The following is a 14,043-nucleotide window of genomic DNA, read 5'->3' on the forward strand; positions in this document are numbered from 1 at the left end:
TGTTGGCAGCTGACTGTCGCAGCCCGCCCGCGGAGGCGTGACGTAGAGAGGGCTCAGGATGAGGAAGTGGAGAGAGTGGAGGGTGGATGTGATTGTTCGCTCCTCCCCCCCCCCCCCTTCCCGCCCCTGTGGGCTTCATCATTTCGTGATTGCCGTCCGGGACTCGGCCCTGCCGGTCAGGCGTGATTTTGCAACGACCAGAGCCCCTGGCTTACCATAGGTCTGCGCTGCCAACAGTACATCGAAGCGCAGCGTAAAGTGTCCCATGCGCTCACTGTAATTGGTGGTGCCATTCCTCATTCGTTACGTTTATATGAAAGGGCGTCGATGCACGCGATGCTCGGACACCTTTGCACGGTACTCCGAAGCTCAGCTTCAGTTTTGTTTCAAAGGTGGCGCTAAGCGCGCGTGATGAATCGATGATCTGGCGAACGACCTTCAACGAATCGCTGGCGGTGACGTCACAAATCCAAACAGGCCGGGCGAGTGGAGTACCGTCTGTGTGACAGCGGTACTCCTCGAGGGGTGGCGGCTCCGCGGCGGCGCCGCAGCAGCAGGAGCGTGCGAGTGGCGGAGTGTGGCTCGCGAGGCTGGCCGGGCATGGCGGTGGAGTGGTGGGTGATCGCCGTGCTCCAGTGTCCGTCGCCGTAGACGTAGCAGCCGGCCGCAGCCGAGACCTGCAGCCGGGGCCCGGGCCGAAGCACTCGCCAATAACGGACCGCGTGAGGTGAGGCGCCCGCAGGGCTTTGACGCGGCCGCAGGCTGATCCAAAGAGGGTAGGGGATTGGTCGCCGGTCACCGGGACCTCCTGTCCACTCTCGACCGGGTCGCGGCGGCCACCAGTCGGCGCCCGGCGTCCGTCGCCACGTCCGAGTGTGCAGGAATTCCGTTATTGGCGGCGGTGGCGGGCGGCCGGGCGGGTGACGGGGCGGCCGGGCCCGCCGCCGGCCAGCGCCGCCCGATAGCGCCGCGCGCCCACGGCGGCGCAGCGGCGCGCCGCCGTTTATTTATCCCAGACGACGGTGACGTCACGCAGGCTCCGGCCGGTCGGCCGGACGGCGGCCCTGTTCGTTTCGCGGGAGCGCGGCTGTCCTGCACTGGATCGGAGCGGGGGGGGGGGGGGGGGGGGCGGCCGACAGACGCGTGTCTGGAGGTACCATCCACCTGACGGCCTTCGCTGCTTTGTGCTGTTAAAACAATAGGTGTGGCCATAAGCGGAGCTTTTTAAATTATGCGGGAGGAGGCTGATACTGAGTACTAATTTTCCTGAGAACCCCATGTTTACCCTGTTAGTGGTACGTTCTCTTTATTACTTCGGCCAAGCTTTGAACGAGCTGAGACCGGGATCGAGATTGGTGCAAGATGGGGCTCACCAGGGACTCGTCCAGCGCGACCGGGCCGTGCCCTCCCAGATGGCCAAGGTCGGGCGAAAACGTTACATTTCCTAAATGTGAAGACAATTTTGACAACTTCTACTAAGAGTTTTAATAAACGCTTATCGAGGCAAACGGAGACATAATCTGACGAGCATTTTGAAAATCGAGGCATTTTTGGCTTTCTACGCCGGCCGAAGATGGCGCTCTGGATCCGCCCTGGCTGGGCAGGGCTCCCGTAGGCCCGGCAGAGCCCTCGCTGCTGATGCGGTGCGCTGGCAGCGGACGGGGATCGCACGCTCGACCGGCGTTTCGGCCAGCCCGCAACTGCGGAGTTGGTGGCGGCCAGCTGTGGCCGTGGCCGCGGCGCTGTGTTCTTTGGCCGCACCTGTGCGGGGTGGACCGGCCGCCGGCGGGTGGACGTGGCGCGGCACGTCACCGAGCCCGGCCAGCGACGGGTGGGCTGCCCGCCTGAACTGCGCACTCCTGCGATTCAATACCTCACTTTTGGTCAGCTGGTGCATCGCCCTGCATCACAGCTCACCGTCCCGCCGTTGCCACCTGTGTGGTTTCACTATGTTGTGCGCTTTGCGTTGCCGGTAGACTGGCAGCGAGTATGGGGAATGACTGCGAGCTCCAGCGTCTAGTGAATACGGATGCCGTTCTCAGCGAACTTCAGCGCCTGTGATAATTATTCCTGCACCCGCCGATGTTGGCTGTTGTGCGCTGGTGGGGACGTCCCAGCTTCGGCATACAGGACAGCTACCTGATGTTTCGCTCGCGTCGTCTTTTATTACTTCATTAGAGGCTTTGAGTACAATGAAACTGCAGTAAGAAGAGGAAGCTGGCTTGCTAGTTGATGTCTGGGCTTGGATCGGCAGCCGGCCTTCTCGTTATCAGAGCGCTACCTGGGCACGTGTCGGCGTCACCTGCTGGCGCGGCACCGCCTCCCCCCCCCCCCTCCCCCTCCCCGCCCCTCTCGCATGTGTACATGTGATAAGTACTGTTAACTCGTGGCGTATCAGAAGGAGAGGACTTCACCCGCTCACCCTCACCCCATGGACTCGTACCGTCTGGTTTCATGCTCGTTTCTATAATCCGAAGCGTCCTCACTCGACTGTATTGAAAAAGCCATCAGAGACCCGGAAATACGCCAGAATCGTCAACATCTTTTACGCAAGAAGAGTTTGAAGAGGTTTTTAGTTAAATGCGAGGAAAAGTTGCACGCAAGAAGAGTTTGAAGAGGTTTTTAGTTAAATGCGGGAAAAGTTGCACGCAGGAAGGGTTTGAAGTGTTTTTTAGTTAAATGCAGGGAGAAATTGCAACAGAAAGCCGTTATTTCACTGGAACTAAACAGGGCAAATGCAGGGAAAGCACACCGCCACTCGGCGGCGCGCCTCAGTAGTTTTGCAGATTGAACAGAAGTGGACGGGAATTTGGCCATGGCACGGCTGTTGCCGGACTGGCACTCGCACTTACAGAAAGCCGAGTCTTGTTCGCTGCCTTCTTAAGATATCATTCAATCACGCCCCCAGCGACCGCCGGCTGGCAGGGCTGGCACCCACCTTAACAGACGCACTGTTTGTTATGCCTGCAGCAGAAGGCGTGGGAGAGTCACAGTTACGGCACCATTGAGCAGCTCATTTACATGCGTCGGTGGATGGTCTGAACGGTGTTATCATCAGAGACGCATCACTTCTTGGGCCTTGGGAAGGGGCCTAGCTTTTCTGTTCCGCTGGAAGTCATGAGGCCTCGTTGGTGGAAGGCCTGAGTACTTCCTGCTGCCGGGCCGCCGTTGGGGCCCATTCAAATAACAGGGCTGGCTGGACTGGGCGAAATCCTGAGCACGCCTCCGGCTGCTATGATTAGAAACCAATGTGCCACCCGTTTGCGATTTGTAGACATTTTTAGTCTTTTGTTTAGTGGCCCCCGTTACGTTACAGTTACCCTCATTTGAGTTAGACACTTAGCTTTGTCATCGATACACTCCGTACGGTGTTGACACCTGTTGAGGAAGGCGCCAAGTTTCGTGATGCTACAAGGTAACAAAAAGCGTGATACAACATATAAAAAAGGGAGGCTGTGAGAAGCATACCGTGAAAATAAACGGCACAACGGATTGAAGCGTGTTTGAATTTAGTGCAAATTTAATTTGTACTTACTTGATTGGCAAGAGTAATCAAATATTTCCATATAGTTGCACGACAATGTGATGCGGTTGTCACAGAAGTTTGCAGGTCATAAACATACAGCTGGTGCTTCATGGTTTGTAGATGAAGCAAAGGCGTTGAAGAAACAATACACAATTAATGTTCAACAGACCATAGTGACATCATTGAGAACAATACATCATCAGAGCATCTCATTTTATTTTAACCAGTAGCTATCAAAATGAAGTGTTTTTCATTGTGCATTCATAACTACAATTGTCACAGATAATTGCGGTTTCCAAGACTGAAACAAACCGCGGCTTGGTACCGTGCAACCATTAAACAAAGGCGTCTTTTCCGCAAAGGGAAAGACGCCTTTGACGACGGAAAGACAAAGGGACTTCTGTTTCGAGCCTTATATTTGTCCGTCGAGAATTTCAGTCTGGCTATGTTCCTGTTAACGGAGGTCCTTTGTCTGGCGGCGTTGGGTCATTCTGGGATGTTCCATCCCCGCCGCACGTCGGCCGCGCAATATTGGCTCGCACGCACGTTGCTAGGCAGCAGTCAGTGCATCCCTGCGCCGCCTCCGCTGGCCGTGTCTGGACGCAGCCGGCCGGGGACGGTGCGGAGTAGTAGCCAGCACTACGGACAAGCATTCCACAAGTCCTCCCAAAAAGCATTGCACTTACGAGTGTTGGCCGCTGGACATCATGCCGCCATGATGTTATTCAACCACAGGTGTTTGGACTAGAGTGATTCTTCTGTATGAAGGGGGAAAGGTACCACGGAGACGCGCGTGCTTACCAGCTGGTTGCAAGCGCGGCTAGCTGGTTGTCACCTGGTGCCTCTGTGCTACGCAACAGCGGGGCGTCCTTTCAAAAGCAAGCCATGGTTTAGTACACATCAACCACTGCGGTCTCGTCGAAATTCCACGAACGTGTGCGTCAGCTTGAACTGGCAGAACCCGGGTCGCCGTGGCTCGAAATGTCGCCGGGCGCCGGTGACCTTTCCAAGTGCCGCACCTCTCTCCCTCTCTCCCGGTCGGCAGCGCCGGGCTGTCTCGGCTCAGACGGCGCCATGTTGACCTCTCTGGACCGGGGTCAAGGCCGAACCGGCGCTCGGGGTCCCGGCCGGTCCGGGCGCGGCGCGCGCGGCTGGCGGAGTGCCGCCGCCGCGCGGCTGATATTTCATCTGGCCGACGACACGACCGAGACGGGCCGTATCCGGCTCGTGACCGGCCAGACCGCCCTGGCCGGCACCTGCACCGGGCCAGGAGAGGCGTCCCGCCGCGGCCGGCGGACAGCGGCGCAGCGCGGCCTTATCCGGTATGCCGTAAGAGTTAAAACCCGGCATGACTCAGTGGAGGTAATAGGCTCGTCACGGGTGGGCGGACCGTGGCAGTTGTCGCCCGGCGGACACGGAGACCGGGCACGGGGTGTCGTCAGCCGCTGCTGGGTGCCATCGGGGACGACGGCGACATGAGTCGTGTGAATGGTCCAGCTCTCATTCACGAGTGCGCCTCTCATTCAGAGGTCGTGCTTTGGAGGGAGCGTGCTAGGCATATGACGTATTGCTTACCGTACCTGGCGCTTGAATGACCGGATGATAGGCTGGTGTCCTAAAATAGCAAAGCGACTGTCTGGATAAATCTGGGAAGATTCCTACCCTACGGCGTGGGAACGCCCCCAGGGTGCGTGAACACAGTAGGGATGTATCGTCCGCAGTCATTTGGTTCGGCGTGCAGCGGCCGGACAGTTTCAGCCTTGTCCAGTGCTAGAGCCAAATGTCTTTGGTTTTGCTTTGAAGAGACACGGCGCATGAAGAGACCTCGCCCCGCTTCCTTGTTCCCGCGCCGGTGCCCTTTCTTCGCGGACTCCAAGGCGTGTGCAGATCTGTGAATCATTGATGGCGCCCGATGTTAAGCCGCGAGAATTTCGGAATAAGCAGCGTGGGAAAATGAAACTGAAAATGGAAGGCGGTGGCCGTACTTGTCACACTCGAGACGGATACATTGAGGTTCCGGTCCTAGTGTGGTGTCGGCCGGACTGACCGAAGCTGTGTATCCCAGGAACTTGTCTAAGTGAGCTGGCGTTACAATCTACGCCGAAAACAGACATGTGTTTTTACCATTATGAACTGAGTTAGTTTTTCGTGATGTACGCTGGGCAAATATGCGCAGGCAGCGCCAGCTGGCTGGCTTGTCTATGATTACCACAACCTAATCGGTAAGTCAAACGCAAAAATGCCGCCTCTCAAGACTCGTCACTTTACTAGCAAATCTTTGGCTAGCATGTCGTGACAAGCGTGCCCCAATACCCAGATAATTGGGTATGCAAAAACCCGACATTAGCTTATAACCAGGAGCCGGGTGTTGTTGGCCGACGCCGTTGAGGACGCATTGAACGGCTGAGCAGGAGTGGTACCTGGCGTTTTTCAATGGGGGGAGGGGAGCAAACCCTCGAGCCTCGCCCATCTGATTTCCGGGACGCATTTCTTCACGGATTTCGCTGACTTTATTTTGTGGTTACACTTTGGACCTTCGTCTGGCTTTTCGGTATTACGCGTTCAAAGCTGTTCTTAATCTAGCCCTCAATATACAAGGAGGTACTGATTAAACGGCGTTTCTTCACAGCTCATGCGTCGTTTTGCTTAACAACGATTATGTTGACGGCACCCAATATTTCGAGCTGTACATGTCCTCAAAAAATTAACTCCTGAAGATTAGCATAGAACAGCAGGTGGACGTTAGTATCTTAAAAATGCTTCTTTACGGATGTCTTGTAGCTTTCGAAAAAGTGATGTAACAATTTCTCATCTGGTTTTGGTTCAAAGACGGATTATTTGCAGGAGAAAAAACCAGCCACTGCTCGGTCGCAACAGCTCCTAATCATAGCGGACACCGCACGCGCCCACAAATGGTGCCGCTTCGAGGCCGTCACAGGGCGCTGTGGGAAGGCAGCGATTTGAGTAGCTGTTCGGCCCCTCCCGGAAGTATCAGCCACTGGAGCTGATGAACATGCGTCATTAAATGGCTTGATGGGGATGTTCCGGAACTGCCAAAATTTGATTGTCTCATCCTCCTGCTTGTAAGCGAGCAATGCTGTACAAACAGGGGCGGGTCCAGAAAGGGAGAGGGGACATCCATCCACCTCCTTGGGCCACTTATGAGGCTTTGGTGTCATGAATGGGCACACAAATCTTATGGTGAAGGGATACAAAAACTTTATTTCGGGCACCGTTACCTATAGTTTCGAGGGGAATTTCCGCGCCTTTCACTCCGATGAGATTTCGAATCCTCTCGTTCTTTCCCGTTCCGTGAAGTGGCACCAAAAATCTGTATTTCGGGGAGTCGCAGCCTTGGTTTTCCAGAGATACCCAACTCCAGGTGGCACCATTAAGGGACTCAAAATGTTTATTTTTGGGACAACAAACCCCAGGGGCTTCGCAGAGCTCGTACCTCCCCTTTCACAAGATCTGGGATGGACCCATGTAACGAAGGGTCACTTAAACTCTCAATTTATGGCACAATGACCTTTATTTTTAAGAGGCACCAAATTAAAACGGGTCATTTAAAGGCCCCATCATTTCCATTTTTGAGGGAAAACAAGATCAAAGAAAACGCGACTGCTCTGCCTTCCACCCTGGCAAAATCCTCTGTCCCATTCCGTGAAGATACCTTAAGTATTCAGTTCGGGCGTCGTGGCCTGTATTTTCAAGAGGCGCCTAATTTTACGGAGGCACAACAAAAGGCTCCGAAGCTTTTACAATCAAGTGGTGTTCAGTTTCCGGGACACACACTTGCCCAAAAGATGTGCATTTTAACAAGGACCCAAGGGCGCCACCATCGGTGACACAGGGGCACGCGATCAATCTTGGGTCCTTAGGTCCCGAGGTTCCCGAGGGGCCATTCGGGCCCCGAGAAGCCGCCGATCAAGGGTCCGGTGGGAAGTCCGAAGGGCAGGCCGGAGTGACATACGAAGGGACCCGTCAGAAAACCGGATCCTTGAAAGGCAGTCGGAGGACCTCGTGCACCGATCGGGGGCCCCCAGGACAGTGAGGGTCTTTATGTGAGCTAGCTGACCGAGACCACCAATGCTGAACAATCGGTTCCGCGCCGGTCTGGGCCCTGGGACCTCCCTCCCAGGTAGAGGACAGGGCCGGGGCCTGCAAATGTTAGTCAGAAACCTATTGCGTGGGTCGGGCCCCTAAAACAGTGAAGGGTCCCTGTACTGGTCAGAGGCTCACAAACCACAGTGTCTTACAGGGGACCCCGCGTCGGCAATGGGCCGAAGTCGGCCAGGGGCACATTAGCTGAACAGGGACAGGAGCGGGACCTCGAATGTCAAAAGATATTCAGGACCCCCTTGACAATAAAAGTAGACGTGAGAAATAACGATGCAAGTGTTCGCACTCACACTGAGCCAGTGGCCTGTGTCAGTCAGAGGCCCAGCACTGAATGAAAGACCCTCCGCATCGTTTCAACGGGGGACCGATAGGCCGAATTGGTACATCGGCGCTAATAACGGGACTCACTGCGCCGGTAAGGGATCAGTTGGACCAGTGACGGCCCCTGCGTCGATCCTGTGCCAGGTGTCCAGGTCAGGTGGCCTGCCGGGTCTGGGATGGGGCCGGTGTATGATATGCCCCGCTGAGGTCCTCGGCTGACGGCTAAGTCCGGCGGCTCAGGTTTAGGTGGCTTCGGCGGGATTGGGGTCTCTGCTGCCTTTCCACCAGCAGCGGCCCTTTGTTAACCGCCGTGCCCCTCTCTTGTCAGGACCGGCTGCACCCCGACCACAGTTCAGGTCAGTGCAGAAAACGTGAAGAATTCGTCGCCCCTTTGACCCGCCCTTTTTTAGGCTTTTGGAAGAAAGTTAGAAGTAATACGCATTTTACATTGGACGACAGTGTCCTAGAATTGCCGACTTTGGATGTAAAGCAACACCCTACGAGGAGGAATTTTTCACTCCCTTTCCCCATCATTTATGTGAATTTTTCACTACTGCCTGACATTGTCTAATCGCACATGCCAAACCCCTATTTCCCTTTCTGAGATTTTCAGATGTCATCCAAAACCGATCTCACTTGAAGCCTCCAAGCATAAACGAGGTTCCACAGAACCTAGACACCTATGGCTATGTCCTGCCTCACCTACATCTGGATCATGTCTACGTATGCACAGAGCAAGGGCGTCAGGTACCTCCAAGCCCAAGAATCCCAGCGACTCCAGTCGCTTGCACGCATTAAGTTTGGTTTGTTTACAAGATGCATCACAATCAGCAGCTGTTTGCCAAATGCAAGGTTTTCACTCATCCCTTTTTTTGGTATCACCACCACACCACGTAAGCAGAGCCTGGTGCAAACAGGAGACAGGCCTGGTAGAGAATTTTACTCCACGTATTTCTTTTTTCCTGAGCAAACTTGACCTCTAAATTGCATCACTCCCGAATTGCAGGAGTGAGAATTTCAAGAAATGGCTTCTAAGTTAAATTTGCAAGATCGATATCGCCATTTGAGCATTAATGTCAACATATTTTAAGTCAAATCAGCTGATTACAAAATTTGGCGAGACAAGTACTAGTCTTTATATTTATTTAGCTATTTTTGATTTTCGTGGTATCGTACGAGTGTCATATCACTTTATTCTTCCTTCCTTTTGGATTGCCTTTAGAGGTACTATCTGCTGCTTAAAATGTTGACCAATTTCTCTGCAAGATGCTCCAACTGCAAATTTGTAGGTATTGCATACATAAATTGGATTAATTCGCCAGCCGCCCAAACATGTTTGATATGCACCCAAGAGCGAACAATTCGCAGGGAATGAAGGAGACAATTTGAAGCACCGAGCTTATTTTTACCGCCATTTTTGCCCCAGGTTACAGCCCAGGTTAATCGTTTTCCTGGTTCAGGATGGTGCTCAATAATGATAAATCTAGGTATTTCTAGTGTCTAACTCACCAGGCTACCTGGCAAGGTTATCGTATGCTGCCATATGCAGCCTTGGGACAGACCTGACGCAGCTAATACAGAAGTGTTTGGTGACGAAATTCTGCCCTCCGGAGATGTTTATCTTGCACACCTTTTGCTTGTTTCGCATTTTAATCTCGTAGGTTGGTGGGCATGATTGTTATTTATGTTTAGGGGGTGAGCGGGATGACTCTGTCTGCCAGCAGACCGTGCAAAAGGTACTGACTTTTTGTTGTGGGGGAGCAGGAAGAAGCCAGTAAGTCTCCTGTGGGCCAAGTAATTGCTTGCCTTAGATGCTTTCAACACATGATTGGTAACCGGAGTTAGCCATTTTGTGCTTTAATCCATCGTGTTTTGTCATAAGACAAATTATGATACCGCAAGGCATGCAATGGGCTTTTTTGTTCCATATTCTTGGTTATTTGTCCCAAATTTCTGAAAGTGGTCCCTCATGGATGCTTTAACCAGATGTTTTCTACAGCTGTCATGGTTTACTGACTGGCAAATGACTGTACTGTATATGTGCACCATATTTTTAACACAGGGATACTCTAACCTGTATAGCAATTATAATGTGAGTTAAATATTGGTGTGTAACAAATAGTCAGACCATCCCATTTAAAATGTGAAGCCAACATCTCAAACTTTGTCATTAAATATGAATCAACAAGCCTAAATAGATGCCTTTGCTGCACCTGAAAAGGCAAGCAGCAATACTGGCATGGTCATCTAAAAGTTATGCTATTTTTAAAGAAGAGAGATTGTTTTATGGAGCATACCCATTATTGCCCCTGACATAGGTTAACCATGACAATCAAAATAAGTTTTTCAAAGTGATTTAAAGTGTTTCGATTTATGTGTTGTCATTTTTGTCTGATGTCAACAAGCGTACACAAATGAACTGAATAAAAATGCAAGTTGAAACCAGCCAAAACTTAGCTTTATAGTGTTTTATCATAAGTGCTGCTGTCAACAGATAAGCGAGTATAGATGATGTTCAACATATGGGCTACTTCAAGTTAGGTTTAGTTGGTTAAGTGCGTAGCAAGTGGCAATAGGAATTGTGCAAGACTCAGCAACTCACAACTGCTGCTGTGATACAAGCAGGCTAGACAGGATGAGATGAAGTAAGGCCTCCTTAGGTTAGTCATAGGCTTCTTTCATGGGAATAAGCATTGGTATTTTGTAAGAAACAGCGACAAAATATTTGCTTTCCCTGACCACATCTCAGCAGAAGCCAGAGGTATGTCTATTGTCTTTGACTTGGTAATGGGCTGATGTGTAAAAGGTAAAAGGTCCAAGTTTTTTTGTTTGAGTGTTTTATGCGTAACATGTTTTACGAATTATTTTGTTATTGGATTCCTGTGCTTTGTTTTGTTTTAAAAGTGCTTTGGAAGGAAGCGAAAAGTGCGGCATCAAATTATTGGTGTCAATAATTGTGTATGCCCATAATACTGTCATGAAATTACTATGCTTTAAGACGCGCCCGGTTGGCCGGCTAGATACCCTTCGCTCGGGTGTGGGGGGGGGGGGGGCAATGTGATCCCCTGAGATCTCTGGAACTAAGAAAGCTAGACACCAAATTTACAGGGTGTCTTGACATATACGTGAACTCACTTAGGTTAAGGTTTGAGCTTCCTAGGTCATGACCTTCGGGTCAAATAAGGTCAAACAAGGTCAAATTCCAGGTTTGTCTCCAAAGTGCCCCCAGAACCTAGGCATCGGTCTCTAAGAAAAAAGGCACAAGCCCATTTGAGGTCACTGACTTTGATCTTTTGAAGGTCATGGTGACCAAAATGATACAAGACTGCTCTGAGTTTTGCATTTAAATAAGCGACAAATATTACGCTAGGCGGTATGTTCCTAAAGCAAAAAGTTCAACCCGGGTCATCTTAGGTCAATGATCTGTGCTGACCTCTAAAAAGTCAATTGAAGATGTATCATGCGGTTCCTGCTGTCAATAAGTTTGAAATGAGCACCAGAAACTATCGCATACAAGACGCTAAAAAATAGTTTTCCCAGGTTCCTGATATTACGTCCATGCCAACTTGAAATAGATGTCTTTGTGTGCTGAAGCATCAGCCACGAGCTCATAAGTTCCCTCTTTTGTGAATTGATTTTTTCACTCCCACACGGTCTTTTTGCCATGGAATTTTTCACTCCCAACCCAGTTCAAAAGCGATTATAGCTCCCTGCTGGATGATACCTCCCGCATGATCCACCACCACTGGGCAACAGGCAGATATGTGTGATGCAGCAACACCAGCAGTTGGATATGGTCCTTATCGAACAAATGCAAATTATAAGGTTAGAGCCGAAGTGTGAACAAAGTAAAGCTCCCAGCGATGCGCAAACATGCAGCCGGTTATGTACAAACCAAGGCTTGACGCGTAAATAAGTCGCTCCATTTTGCCGTTACCAAAAAAGTGTCTCATTTCACCAGCACAGTACAAAACCCTTTTGAACCAATGATTTGGTGGTTCCTGTGTCTTAGGGACACATACACGCATAAACCTTTGCTTGAAATGTATTTTAACTTCGCCTAAGCTTGCATTATCTTGAGCACCACCCTTGCGGCACCGTGCTAGGACTAACCCATGATGAGGCAGATGTGCCATTCATCTTGGCGGTATGATGCCTCTGTTAAGCCCTTACAAAGGCTCACTGACCCAATAAAAACATCCCCTCTCGGTTTTGTGGGCAATGACAAGCGATTTTTCGAATTTTGGCCATACTTAATTTATGTGAGTGAAGATGCGGGAGTGAAATACTGTGCTTTGCAAACAGTGATTACTGGCAGAAAAAGGTGTGTCAGTTTCAACGCTTCGCTTTCAGGTGTTTTCAAATGCACGGGTAGAGGCAAGCCTTGGCATTAAAAAATACAAACATTTATTTTCTTCTGGGTTAGTGGTGTCATTCCTGGTAGTGCATGGATTATGTAGGTATCTGATTTGTCGGTGCCTGGCAACACAGACAGATGCAGGCTCCGAAAAAACTGTATAATCCCTCTGGCAAAGTTTCGCAGTCGTAATACTAGCGTCATGTAGCGTTTTATTTTTAGATGTCTCGTTACTTCTAAGTCTGGAAGACCGTCCTCTCGATCGATGCCCAACAGCTGGATGGTTTTCCACCACCCATAGTGCTTAGGTCAGGTGTCTTTTAATATATTGTTGGATCGTTTCCCTGCTCTTCGAAAGTTTGTCCTCCATGCGCATTGATGACGTCCGTGATGATGCTCCCGGTGTTCCTGCCGCGGACGTATCTCAGCGAAGACCGCAAAGGTATAATTGGATACGACTTCCTTGCCAGTTTGATCAGCCTCACTCCGCGCGGACAAAGGCCGCTAATTCACCACCAAACCGTACGTTGCGCCGGACCAAACACGTGTGAATGCTGCAACCGCATACGTTCGACAGCTGCAGCCGCGTCCATTTGCGGGCGGCGGGCAGGGCCTCGCGCGCGCGCGAGCTTCATGGGCACTGGTCACCTGCCTAGCATGTTAACTAGGTTTGATGACATGCTCATGACGAATGCCTAACATTTGCAGAATAGTACTTCGGGTGCAAAGTCGGACTTTGTAAGATTTCGCAGTGTTAACGAACTCGGTACCAATGCAAATAACAGTGTAGATATGTCTCTGTAAATGAGCTCCTCAATGCGTGCTCGTTTGAGTACGCCATCGTACCTTGCACAACGTTGGTCGAGAGCCAATTGTCGCTGAAGGCGCCGGTGTCAAGTCATACCACCTTCCCCTGCGATACGACAGTCCTAAGCGTTATTAACGTTTTTGGAATTGTTTCCGTCTCATAAAATTTGCCCGACGCATCTATTTTGATACATGTTGCTCGTATTATTGACATGAAGGACCCCAAGGTTTTGGCACACAAACAAATAACCCTTGTTTGGTTTGGAGGTGAGATTAAAAATCTTTGGGACAAAGTGCCCCTGTTATCACCCGAGGAGAATGCGTCTGGATTATCATTGCACATAGTCAGTCGTATAAGATTAACTTAGAGCTCTGTCTTGCACCGACGGCATTGAAAGTGAGGGATTATTTGTGCTCTGTATTTCTTCGCGCTAGCCGGCTTGTGCGCTAGATGCTCATTTTGCATAGTATTCAGCGTACAAACAAATCAGTAGCATTGCAAAATGTAGTCTACTTGCACTACAGTGGACTGTAAAGTACGTAAAATGCGTCATTCGCTCTTAACTTGATGATGATGTCAAGGGGATGCAATATTGAGCAACAGGGGCGTTGTTCAATATTGCACTGCAATATTGAACAACGCCCCTGATCAGGTTCTCGTTTTCTAGTATTGAAATCCGCTCAGGGCCCGGCGCTTAAAGCTAGCAAGATGGGGATGTCATGAGCAGCGGTACAGCTCTTCAGGGGCTCGGACTTACTTGCAGCTGAAATAAATGCATGGATTGCATTCCAGTTCAGTAAGGAAAACCCACACAACACCTTTAAACCCAAGTCCTTTATGTATCTTCATAGGTACAGGGTTCTTTTCCCCGCAGTGCCCGCGCTTCCTGCTAGGGTGAGAGGCTGGTGG

Source organism: Pollicipes pollicipes, unplaced genomic scaffold (genome assembly GCF_011947565.3).
Source record: "Pollicipes pollicipes isolate AB1234 unplaced genomic scaffold, Ppol_2.1 Scaffold_5724;HRSCAF=6776_pilon_pilon_pilon, whole genome shotgun sequence".
Lineage (NCBI taxonomy): Eukaryota > Metazoa > Arthropoda > Thecostraca > Pollicipedomorpha > Pollicipedidae > Pollicipes > Pollicipes pollicipes.